This window comes from Sorex fumeus, unplaced genomic scaffold (assembly GCF_029834395.1).
Source record: "Sorex fumeus unplaced genomic scaffold, SorFum_2.1 ptg000034l, whole genome shotgun sequence".
NCBI classification, from domain to species: Eukaryota; Metazoa; Chordata; class Mammalia; order Eulipotyphla; family Soricidae; genus Sorex; species Sorex fumeus.
Window position 1 is genome coordinate 23,141,360 of NW_026606091.1, and position 9,893 is coordinate 23,151,252.

The following is a 9,893-nucleotide window of genomic DNA, read 5'->3' on the forward strand; positions in this document are numbered from 1 at the left end:
TCTGGAGGAGCCTGCGTTCTCTCTCAAACGTGTATTTCTGCTTTTCTCTCCTCTCACATCTTCCTAAATAAATTTCCAAATGGGGCTGGGAGGGACAATGCGGTGGCGTCAAGTGCCTGCCTCACACACGTGTGATTGCAAGTTCTTTCCTGGTGACCTGCACGCACAATACTGGCAGCGCTGTAGCTGGCGCCTGGCCTGCTCTGCTCTCTGCAGTTCCTGGTCATACCCGGCGTTGCACAGGGGATACTCCTGGCTCATGCACTCAGGAATTACTTCTGGTGGTGCTTGAGGAACCATACGGGATGCTGGGAATCGAACCCAGGTCGGCAGCATGCAAGGCAAAAGCTCTACCTGCTGTGCTATCGCTCTAGCCCCAGGAATTGCAAGCTTTGGTGAGCACATGAGTGAGCACCGAAGGACTCTAGAGCACCTGAAGGACATGGAGCGAGCATGTATGCACACAAGACTGAAGAAGCACCACTCTGGAGTAGCCCTCAAACCAATCAATACAATAAAAAACAACTATCCTTCCCAAAGAAGTCCCAAGATCGTTCCCTTTTCAAATCCTAAGACAGGCTAAAAGAATAAGCATGTCCTGGTTGATTTTGTCCTATCCATAGGAAATAAGCATATGTCTTAGGCCCTGGAGAGATCCAGAGGTATCAGTTTAGCTCTCTTCTGGGCTGTGGTGGGGGCAGGGCATATGCGGGAAGGGTACAGGCCTTGAAGTGAAACGTGTGTCAGAGAACTCCAGGTAGGTGAGACTGGCCCCTAGGCTGAAGGGCTAGAGGGAGGAGGAAGAGCAGGGGGTGAGGGGGGTGGGGAGACACCCTCTGGGGACCAGGACACTGGAACTGGCCTACAATAGGAGGTTGCAGCACAAAGAGGGCTGGAAAGGGCAGAGCAGGAAGAGGAAGCTGCAAGAGAAAAGCCCTAGAGAACAGAATAGAAAGTTCTGTCCAACATATCCAATAGTTCCTAGTGGGAGAAGGAAAACAAAAGCAGAGGGTCAAAGATAAAGCAGTTAACCCCTACCGTGCCTCAGAAGTTCTCATTGCCACCCCAGGGAGATCATCAACCCTCTCAGGGAGGCAGTTTCTTCATCCACTCCATAGAACTGAAATGTAACCTAGTTGAGGGTTCTCCAGCCATCCGACACTCATGGGCTATCCCCTGTCCCACACATTGGTCCACGGGCCACAGGACAACCAAGGCAGTGGTTTCCAGCCTTCCCATGAGGCTGGCTGAATTGCTCCGAGAAGCTGTGGCAAAAGACCATTGACCTAGTTCCATGAGGCTCAAGCAGAAGTAGATGAAGAGCCTCCCCCGAATAGAGCTCACTGGAAACCGAGCATACTACAGCAAGGAATACCCCCCCACACACACCACCACCACCACCTGCTTTCCTTACTCGGGACATCCCCAGCATGCTGGGGGCACCTGAAGGTACACCTGATTTTATGGACCTGACAGGATGCTCAGAGGCCGCTAGGCCATGGCTGCAAGCTCAGGGAGAAAGTCCATGCAGCTGCAGGGCAAAAACTTGGGCACCATAACCCTGCTCCTCTGTGTTCCTTTGGAATATTTTGGTGGACCTGATTCTTCTCTTCCTAAAGCCTCTTTTCCCTGATTTTTTTTTTTTTTTTGGCTGTCTGGGAGGCTTCTGCCGAAAGTACACTAGGGTTAGCACTGGCGCTACTCAGCCAATGATGCTGAATGGGTCTGCCAGGTGCACTCAGACTGGAGGTGGTCCAGGTCCATCAGGGCAACACCTAGTGGTGCTGGGGTGGGGGCAATGTGATGCCAGGGATCCCCGTTGGGGCCTTGAGCATGTACCCCAGGCCAGAGCTATCTCCCTGCTACTGCCTTCCCTAAAGTGTTCCAAGAGTCTGTCTATACAGCAGGTTATCAGTTCTATGAAGAGAAACAAAGTTGACTTTTTCTGAAATATCCAAGATCTAACTCCTGGTCAAAAGAAGCAGAGACAGGGCAAGGTCCCCAGTCACAGCTCTCTCTGGGCTTGCAGCTTTCCTGCCCTCTTGGGCTTCCCTGTACATCATCCTTTCTGAAGATTTTGTTTGGTGTTTTGGCCAACACCTGGCACTGCTCCCAGAGGGGGACACATACGTCTGAAATTTGAGTCAGGGTTGCCAGGGCAGCTGAATGCTAGGCCTGCATCTTAACCTTTTTTTTTTTCTTCTTATGCATCTTAAACTTTAAATACATATATATATATATATATACATGCATATATATTTACTGTTTTGGCATATCGAATATGCCATGGATAGCTTGCCAGGCTCTGCCGTGTGGGTGGGATACATATCTCTTTGATTCCACTGTTCTTTCTGCATTAACATATGCCTCAGAGACCTGGGCCCTGCGAAAACAGGATGAGAATGCTATTCGGGTCTCCCAAGAGGAATTGAAAGAGCTATGCTTGGAGTATCATGCTTCACTCAAGTGAGAGAAGGAATCCGGAGTTCTGACCTTCGTCAATGATCAAGAATCAGGGACACTGTCTCATTTGTCAAGGTGTCGAAAATCAGATGGACTGGAAACGTAATGCGATTTGGAGACAACCGCTGAACTAGAGCCATTGCCGATTGGATTCCATGGAACGTCAAAAGATCAAGTGGCCACCCACCTACGAGATGGTCAGACTTCTTTGTCAAGACTCTGAATGATCAGTTTGAGGCTTTTCGTGTTCCCAGAGAGAGCAGATGCCACTGGACTACACTAGCATGCGAGAGGGACAAATGGAGATGTTACTGGCACCCACTTGAGCAAATCAATGAGTAACAGGATGTCAAGTGATCAAGTGATTTTGTAATTCACAATATTTCATTACATTTAATATTCAAACACCAATCCCACCACCATATTTTGGTTGTTTCCATCCCTAACCCCAATCCCTGTCCCAAAGCAGAACCAAAATCATATATTTTGTATTGTTTATTATGAAAAACCACTGAAAATGCTACAAAAAAAGTATCCTTAGAGGAAAGAGGGTGAGGATTGTTGTATTCCACTCAGGGGCCATTAAGAGATAACTAACATATTGTTAGAAGCTGAGCCTTGTGTGCTTTTATATACATATCTGTAAAAACAAATTATTCCCTCAAAAAAAAGAAGAAGCAGAAACAGGGCTAGAGTGATAGAAGAGAGAATAGGGCACCTGCCTTGTATATGGCCAACCTGACTTCAATCCCTGGCAACATACATCATCCGCAGAAACACGCCAAGATTGATCCCTGAACACAGATCCAGTAGTAAGTCCTGAGCACCTCAAGTTGTAACCTAAAATCATAAAAATATAATTTAAAAAAGTTGGTATGATAGCACAGCGGGTAGGGCGTTTGCCTTGCAAGCGGCCAACATGGCCGTCTCAAGTTTGATTCCTTTGCCCCTCTCGGAGAGCCCAGCAAGCTACCAAGAGTATCTCGCCCGCACGGCACAGCCTGGCAAGCTCCCCGTGACGTATTCGATATACCAAACTCAGTAACAATTGTCACAATGGAGACATTACTGGGACCGCTTGAGCAAATCGATGAACAACGGGAGGACAGTGACAGTGACGGTGATCAGAGCTGTAGTAGAGTAGATAGGGCACTTGCCTTATCTGTGGCTGACCTGGGTTCAGCATTCATTCCCGCATCCCGTATGGTCCCCTGAATCCACCAGGTATAATCCCTGATCGCAAAGCCAAGAGTAAGCCCTGAGCACTGTCAATGTGGTCCCAACACAAGACAACACAAACAAAAAGAATAGCAGACTCATGAGAGAACTCTGTGGCTGAGTCCCAACCCATGTTTGCATGCAGGAGGCGTGTTTGATCCCTAGCACTGCATTAGTCAACCCAGCACTGCCAGGATCAGGAGTGGGGAAATAAAACTGAGTTTTAAGCATCATCATCAAAGTCACCGCCACTATGTGTGTCCACCCTGGTGCCACTGAAACTCAGAGCCCCACCCCCTCTCGGAAGAATGTTTCTTTTTTTTTTTTATAATTTATTTCTTTATTGAATCACTGTGGGAAAAGTTACAGAGCTTTCGGGTTTAGGTCTCAGTCATGTAAGTATCAAACACATTTCCCTTTACCAATACTTATTTTTAACCGTGAACCCCAAAAGAACCCCACCTCCCACCCCTCCCAGTTCCTGTGAGGCAGATGAGTTCTAGTTAATACTCTATCTACTTTGACTAGATACATTGTTTCGATAGAAGATGCACAATTATTGTTTAGAGTTTACGACCCCCCCCCAATCAGATATGCTGAAACAGTGTTGCGAAATGATTTGCTTTCTACAGCCGGATTTAAGAATAAAATGATGTCGGTTTTGGATTTCTGCTGTTTCACTTATTAACCCTGGAAGTATTTCTATTAAAAGTTAGATAGTTAAGAGATTGGTTTCTGTGCTCTGGAGTCGGGGCCGTGCCGGAGAGCTGCTCGTGGGGGGCAGCTGGTGACCTCGGTCGGGCGTGAAGGACGGCCCAGAACGCCCCCCTTCCCATGAGGCCCCTGCCGCCCCCCACCCCCGGCTCAAACCTGCTGTCCACAAGGCTCCCGTGCGGCCGCCATCTTTCTTTGCAGAGAGGAGCAGGCGAGCGGGACAACACCCTTTCCCCTCCGGGCAGGCTTGGTGGCGCAGGCTTGGTGGCGCGGTTTAACACATAGTCCATTTGCTTTTCTGCTCCAAGCGGGTGGTTCTCTGTGCTAAGTCCTTGTGCCTCTGGGGCCGTGGCCGTGCCGGAGAGCCGCTCGTGGGGGGCAGCTGGCGACCTCGGTCGGGCGTGAAGGATGGCCCAGAACACCCCCCTACTCTCAGAAGAATGTTTCTAATGGGGAGAACAGCAGCTTCACTCTCTGGTGGTTTTCTTCCCCGCTACACCAGGCAGAAAGCATCCTTCAACCCAGTAACTTGGAATATTTTTGCAGGGGAGGGAGTTTTGAGGAGTTTGTGGAGTGAGGAAGGTGGATTGGACCACATTCACAGTGCTTAGGTGCTATTCCTGGCTTGGGGGAACATATGTGATGCCTGGCATAGGACGTTACTAGTTAGCCAAAGGGGCCACATGCAAGGCCAGCGTCTGACCTCCTGTACTAACTTTAGAGCCTGTAACTTTGGATTTTTGTTTCCTTTTTTCCCTTGTTTTTACTCTTCTGCGGGCACTCCTAGTGACACTGGCAGACCATGCATGTGAGGGTTAAGACCCTGGACCCCATACAGAGCATCCACTCCTGCCCTGTGAGCCATATGTTTGGTCCAACTAGTTTCTTTCTTTCTTTCTTTCTTTCTTTCTTTCTTTCTTTCTTCCTTTCTTTCTTTCTAGCTCATTATTTATTCCTCCATCACAGACATGTTCAACAATTGCAAAATCTTCATGTAAGATATGTGTTGGCTGCAGCAAGAACCAGGACCACCCCTGCTGGTCCGGACCAAGGCTTCACAGTGGAGTCTTTGGGAAAGTTTTGGGAAAGCTTTAACATGAAGTTAAAGATAGAAAACACAGTGGAGGAGACAAGCTTGAGGCCCCTGAAATTTTTTTTTTTTTTTGCAAGGCTGAGCAACTCTTTCCCATGAGGGCCCTTCGCTGTGGCAGGGACACAGAACTATTCACCTTTCCATGAGGATTCTCTGCAAATCCTTTCCAAGCTGCCTCCGCCCTCCCAGCTGCCATCATTGGTGGGAGTTTTCCACTAAGGAGGATGAGTCTCTGCCTCAACCACAGGTAGAGCAGCCACCAGCCTAGATTAGGATCCAATCTAATTAGAATCCTGGTGTTTCCGCTCTTGTATGGAAGAACATATATGTGGGCATGTGCATATATGTGGACACAGGTCACGGGACAAAAAGCCAGGGCTCTGGCCTACAAAACCCATGCTCCAGCCCTCTGCACTCTCTGTTTAGCCAGCCCCTTGCTTGCTTTTCTATTATTAACTCCCAGGCTTTTATGGCACTCTAGGCCTTAAACTCTCTCTCTCTCTCTCTCTCTCTCTCTCTCTCTGTCTGTCTCTCTGTCTCTGTCTCTGTCTCTCTCTCTCTCTCTCTCTCTCTCTCACACACACACACACACACACACACGGAAACTATGCTGGCTACAACTGGCTCACTATTAGGGGGGAAAAAAGTTACATTTCCACATTCTGGCTGATGTTAGAATAAATTCCAGGTGGTTGAGAGATTTCAGTATAAACCGTGAAATCATAAAAATGGTAAAAGTTGAAAATAGAGGAATATGAATCTTTGTTATTTGGGGAGAGTAAGTATGGAAAACCATTCTAGATTTAACACCCAAGATAGTAAAATATTCACTAGTAGCGTTCAGAGAAAGAGTACAGTGAATGAAGAGCTTGCCTTGCATGCAGTGCACTCGTCTCTATCCGTGGTATCACCTCCAAACACGGCCTGGTATTGGTATGGTCCCTGAAAACAGAGCCAGGTGCTTCCCCTACACTGCTAGGTGTGGTTCAAAAACAAACAAAAATTGATAACAGATTTTTTTTTAAATGTGCAAAAGTAGAAACATTAAGAAAGCACTCTGGGATAGTTCAATAGACTGAAGTGTACAATTTGCATACATGTGTCCTGGATTCGCACCCTGCACTGTGTGGTTCTCCAAGCACCAGTGGGAGCAAACACTGAACACAGAGGTGAGAGGAAGCCCGGGGATTTCAGAGTGAACGAGTACAGGAAGAAAACTATACCTTTTTGTACTTCATTGGGGACCACATCAGGTATAGGATGTGATTCAGTAGTAGAGCAGTTAGCTTGCATGTGTTAGACCCTTGGTACTATAAAAAAAATTTAGTGAGCTGATTAACAAAATAGATATGACTGTGTGTAGGAGAGATATACCATGGGGAGGGCACTTTCTTCGTATGCAACTAACCCATATTCGATTCTTAACATCACATATGCTCCCCGAGCACTACCAGGACTGATACTTGAGAATAGAGCCAGGAACAAGCCCTGAGCACTGCCAGCTATACAACCTCCCCCCTATACCTAGCTCACTGAAGAGTGAGTTATATAGATAAAAGATCAAGCTGAGGGGCCAGAGAAGGGACAAGGTACTTGCCCTGCACATGGCCCTGACACTGCAGTGATCAGTATGGCACCCAAATAAAACAAAACCAAGAAACATCAAGTTGGGAGTCCGGAGCAATAGTACAGCAGATTAGGGCATTTGCCTTGCATGCAGCCAACCGGGGTTCCCATATGATCTCCAGGGCACTGCCAGGAGTGATTCCTGGTGCAGAACCAGGAGTAATCACTGAGCATCACGGGATGTAGCCCAAATCCCCAACCCCCTCACCACACAAAAAATATATATTTTTAAACCTAAAAAAAATAAATAAAAGAAAGATCAAGCTGAGATATCCTTCCAAGTGCAGTTCAAAAGAACAAAGGTTGTTAATAAAAAAAAGAGAAGGTGAGATATCTGACCCAAAACTCTGCCACCTCATTTAAGAGGAATCCCAGAAAATGAGAACAGAGGAGGTGGTGGAGGCAGGGCTAAAAGAAACATAATGATACCAGCGCTATCCCATCACTAGGTCTGAAACTTGCCAGCAGCCGGAGTCAAGGAACCGTGAGCCTAAACTAAATTGCAGAATGACTTCCGTCTTGACTTACATCTTGAAAATCCTTCTCAGAACCTCAGAATGGGACCTGAGCTTTTCCTTGCGGTTGTGAGCTGCCCCAGCTGCTGAGACAAAATCAAAGGTGACCTTTGCCAAGCCCAACTTAAGGTATATGGTGGTGGTAGAAGGTGTTCACTCACCATTTTTGCCATCAGGCTCTTCGTATAAAGACCTGATAACACACAATTTGGGTAGAGCAGCACTTTGGGGGTTGTTGCATCGAATCAAGATCCCAAAGGAAGTTGCGATTACATTATCTTTTAGCACAGTTATGCAGGAAGTAAGCAATGTGGCTGGAGAGAAGGCCCTTGGAGCTGGCTTCTTGGGTAGGACGAAACCTCTGCTCACGTAGTCACCACGGCTGGCGTCTCTGCCAACCAAGCCATGACCACAGGTGGGATTCATGGTCTCTGGACAGTATGACGTGAATGTAGCAGGGAATAGAGAGTTAATGTCGGATGTCGTTATCCGTCACTCATGGAAAGTGAGGAAAATGATGCTTGAGCTCAATAAAGCCCAAACTCTGGGTTAGCCACTGTCTTTAACGTCCAAGTTTAGACAGAGTTTCCTCTGTCCCCTGAGCTCCCTGCAGTAGCGGAGTTCTCAATCAAAAAGACCATGGACCACTCTGCAGCCTGCTAGGCTGCTGCCTTTTCCCTTAGGCGGACAGAACAGGATGAGAACGTTCTGCTCTCACACACCCAAAAGGGCGCAGGATGAGAGAATCCTTTCTGATGTTGTGCCCTTAAAAATGTCAGGATAAGATACAGTTACCAGGGGCTGGAGCAATAGCACAGTGGGTAGGGTGTTTGCCTTGCACATGGCCAACCCGGGTTCGATTCCCAGCATCCCATATGGTCCTCCAAGCACCACCAGGAGTAATTCCTGAGTACAAAGCCAGGAGCAATCCCTGTGCATCTACAGTTACCAAAGATAATGACATTCACCCTTTCTCCCTGGAGCAGATGGCTAATGCAAACCTGCACTCACCAAGTCGGGCTGCTCCAGCTCCTTCAGCTCCTTGAGGTAGCGGGTTCTTCTTTCCTGATGGATGGTGTATCAGCAACACTGATCATGTCATAGCAGAAAGCTCTGGCCGTGGGTTACAAATCCAAGGCCTACTGAAGGGATTTTGTGTGCATGCCTCATCATCCAAAAGCTCAACTCTTACTTAGACCAACCTACGCCACTCCAAAAGTTCTAGAAAAGGGAAGATTAACCATGAAAAATGTTGATGTTTTTGAATTTCATGAAGCTTTCTCAGGTCAGCGTTTGGCTAATTTTAAAGCAATGGATTCTGGCTGGTTTACACAGAACTCCATGGGAAGAAAAACCAAAGTTGGACTGCTTCCACTGGACGTGTTCAACAACTGTGGGGTCGGGAGTGGGGAAGTTGTTATCCCTGGGACACCTGTTCGGGGGCACCAGTTGCCAGCTAGTCCTGACAGCTGCCAACATATTGCAGGAAGAAGGAGGCCAGTATAGTGTGGTGGCCACCCGCACAGTGGGAGGACAGGGCCATACATGACAGTAGAAACTAAACACAAATAAGTACAAGAGTGGGGAACCAGGACTTTTTGTACAGCAATCACAGTGAGCAGTACCTTTTAGTGTGTTACTCAGTGACAGCTCCCAAGTTTCCTTCTGTGCTCCTAGAAAAACAAAACCTGTGGCCTTCTATTGCTTGGCAATTAAGCGTTACTGAGTTTTCCAGTCAAGCCAGCTTGCTATTCTTTCAGGTATTTCCTAGTCACCTGAATCTCACGCAGCTATAAATTTAAGCAGTTGTGTTTTGGTTTGTGCCTTAGACACTCCTTGAGTGTAAGAGTTTGGAGAGGAGGTTAACTGAGGTTTATCACATTTGCAGGGCACACACAGTCTTATTTCTGACCTAAAGGTAAGCTGTTTTTGCCATAAAATACAAACCAATGTCCCTAAAGTAACCAAATTATAAAAAGATAATTTAGTCTAAACAGCCCTGAAAACTTAGAGTAAATGTTTTGATACATAAATACCATGCTGAATAACTTTAATAAAGTGAGAACTTTTTTTGTTTTGGTTTTTTTGGGTCACACCCAGCAATGCTCAGGGGTTACTCCTGGCTCTGCACTCAGGAATTACTCCTGGTGGTACTCAGTAAACCATATGGGATGCCAGGGATCGAAACTAGATCGGCCACATGCAAGGCAAATGCCCTATCTGCACTAATATTGCTCAGGCCCCCAAAGTGGAGAAATATTGAG

At 47.1% G+C, this 9,893-nt stretch overlaps 1 pseudogene; it reads left to right on the forward strand.

Moving 5' to 3' along the window:
* Positions 1-7,621: 7,621 nt before the first annotated feature.
* LOC130026579 (trifunctional enzyme subunit beta, mitochondrial-like) lies at positions 7,622-9,178 on the forward strand (annotated as a pseudogene).
* Positions 9,179-9,893: the final 715 nt, after the last annotated feature.